Below are 3,088 nucleotides of genomic sequence, written 5' to 3'. Positions count from 1 at the left end.
GATGACGATCTTGATATCACATTCGTGGGCCGCCGCTGTGGTAGATGGTATGGCCATCTTGGAACGCACGTACCGTGGAGATCTTCCAGCATACCTCCTGCAGCGCTACGATGTCGAATTTGCGGTTCCTCAATTCGTTGGAAAGCACGTGGGTACTGCCCATGAAAGTTAGAGATCGGTAGTTCATTGTTCCAAGTTTTCAATCGCTGGTCTCTTTTCGTCGTGCTAGTCTTTGCCGCCGACCGTGGCCTAGAGGATAGCGTTCAATTCTTCTAAGCCAGAGGTCATGAGATCGAATCTCGGTCACGGCATATATAATACTCTTTCTGTGGTCTAGTGGTTTTAACATTCGTAAGATGTTAACCATCATGTCCTTGAAAGGTGAACGCCTTAGTATTAAGTTTGAATTAGATCTCTTCAAAGAAACATGAAGTTTCACTTAGATTCTATTTGTGCACTCAGAAAAATACTATTATGTATGCCATAAGATTCACGCAGAAAAATAGAAATTAGTTTCAAAGGAAAGTGCCGCAAAAACAAAGGATTTTTTCCTTTGATTTTGGGACAAATAAAAATTCCTTCGATTCAAAAACATTTTCTTTTGTTTCGAAGAAATGCTTTCCTTTGAATCAAAACTTTTTCTTTGATTCGAAAAACAAAATGCTTTTGATTCAAAAGTCTTTTCGTTTAATTTTATGAACTTTTCGTTTGTTCCAACGGTATTTGGGTTTCAATTTAAAAGCATTTGTTCTTCAATTCTACTTTTTGTTTTAATAATTCTAGTACTACATATTAATTTTCTTCCAATTGGAAAAAAAAGAAATCAATTATGGTTTACAACATTTTATTTATTTAGATTACATTATCACATTCACATTATCGATTTTCCCTATGATTTAAGTTTTGAACCGGTACATCTGTAAATAAAGAGAAGAACAAAATGTACACATTAAATTTTTACATAGCGCACATAATACGAAGTTATGACAAAAATGCTTCTCTTGTTATGAAGCTCACAAAAAACGATATTAAGCTAAATAATGCTAACAATTAAAAATTAAAATTGCATGGAAAGTACTTACTGAACGATGTTTGTTGGCGACAGTTCCTTTCGAACAACTCATGAAGGGTTTCGGCGCCAGATTTCTCCTTGGACCGGATCGGAAGGAATTAGTTGGATGAATGGTTGCCCTGAAAAAGTTTGTTAGGTTTGTTTATTTGAAATTAAATTGATTTTGAAAGACTTACCTAGGAGTCACTATCGTCTGCCCTCTTAAAGCTGCCAAGACTTTCCTACGCCGGATCTTGTGTTTCCGGTGCTGTCTGGCTGTTGCGCGGCAAACCTTCTTGCCGTCCCGTTCACCAAAAAGAAGCTACTGAAGATGTCGACTGTTTGACGAAAAAATACTTTGATTCAAAAGAAAATTCATCTAAATCAATGAATTTTCACATTGATTCTGAGTCAAAAAAAAAATTCTTTAAACTCAAATTAAATACTTTGATCCAAAAATTTGGAACATTGGTTTAATGGAAAAAAATTTCGGTTCAATATAAAATTTACTTGAATCAAGGGAAATGGATTTTGTTTCAATGTACACGTGGTTTTTGAATCGAAGATGTATTTTTTTTATCTCAATGGTACTACTTTTCGCTGCGTGTTCTCTTATGAAGTGGCGCCATAAGAAAAATTAATCAAATTCATAAGATTGTCTTATGACGCGAATGAATTCTGAAGATGAACGCCTACTTCAATGAGAGGTTGTTGCTTTTCATAAGAGATTCTTATGGAAACAGTAAATCACTTTCTAATAAGAAAAAATCACGATATTTCAAGCTGAAAACATTCACTTTATTGTTTGCCAAATTTGTTTAAAATTAAATCCTTCATGGTCACCATCAGCAGCGCATCAACAGACGGCTCCATCAAAGTTTTTTTTTTGCTGAATCTTAATCATCAACCTTTCGTTTTTTGCCGATCAGCTTGCTGAAAAGTAAACAAATAATGTATTTTAGTTTACAAATATATTCAACGTTCACACCAAAAACATCAAATCGAACTTACCATTCCGGAGATAACAATAACATTTAACATTGAAGGAAAACTATAATAACTATGAACTGGCGATTGCTTCGTACTGTTAGATGATGAAAAAAAACTGATGCTATGAATGAATGTGTTCATCATTTTTTCACAATGCCGTTTCTTCTATTTTTCATAAGAACATCGTATGAAAATTGAAAGAATTTCATAAGACTATTATGAAAAATTAGTTTGGACGCAAAAAAGTGGTTCATAAGATGTATCTTATGAAATTTATAATAAGATTTCCTCTGAGTGTGTGTGTTCGTTTGCCGATTACCATCCGAAATTTCTTGTTGCTGGTTTTTTCTCTGCCACGGGCTCGGTCGGAGTATGTACTTTTTAGAGCAAAGTAAAAGGCGACTGCTCAGTGGGAACTCTTAGCAACTAGTAACATTTTATTAGAACCATAAATCATGGCTTACTTAAATATCTAACATCCCCTCTTAAGTCATTATTATTTAATCCCCAGAACTGTTCTTGCTTCACAGAATTTTGTTCCAGGAACTGCCTTAGTGAGGATGTCTGCTGCTTGTTGATCTGTTGGTACATAGTTAAGCTTGATTGATTTAAGCTCAACTTGTTCGCGGACGAAGTGGTGTCTAATGTCGATGTGCTTACTGCGGGGCGAGTAACCCATCTCCTTCTCAGCAAGACTAATAGCAGATTTGTTGTCGCAGTTTACAGCTATTGGTCCCGCAACACTCATCAGCTCTGCTAGGAATCCTTTCCACCAAATCGCCTCCTGTGTGGTCGCTGATAAAGCCATGTATTCAGCTTCGGTCGTCGACAGAGCAACAGTAGGCTGCTTCCGTGAACTCCACGCTATTGCCCCGCCTGCCATCAGAAACACATAGCCGCTCGTAGATCGCCTCGTATCTGGATTGTTGCCCCAATAAGCATCAGTGTAGGCCTCAAATGGCCAAGCACATTCCTTCGAGAACACCAGCTTGAATTTCTTGGTACCTTTTAAATACCGCAGTATCCGTTTGGCTGCTATCCAATGTG

The 3,088-nt window shown here is 36.8% G+C and overlaps 1 long non-coding RNA gene across 1 annotated transcript; it reads right to left on the bottom strand.

Moving 5' to 3' along the window:
• Positions 1-568: 568 nt before the first annotated feature.
• On the bottom strand, positions 569-1,617 carry LOC129758076 (uncharacterized). Its single transcript, XR_008739882.1, has 3 exons — positions 1,249-1,617; positions 1,083-1,191; positions 569-917 (listed from the first exon to the last, which is right to left on the bottom strand). It is a non-coding gene; the product is annotated as an uncharacterized LOC129758076 (long non-coding RNA).
• Positions 1,618-3,088: the final 1,471 nt, after the last annotated feature.

The sequence above is a fragment of the Uranotaenia lowii genome, chromosome 3 (assembly GCF_029784155.1).
Source record: "Uranotaenia lowii strain MFRU-FL chromosome 3, ASM2978415v1, whole genome shotgun sequence".
NCBI lineage: Eukaryota > Metazoa > Arthropoda > Insecta > Diptera > Culicidae > Uranotaenia > Uranotaenia lowii.
This window is presented reverse-complemented; position numbering and strand designations above follow the sequence as displayed.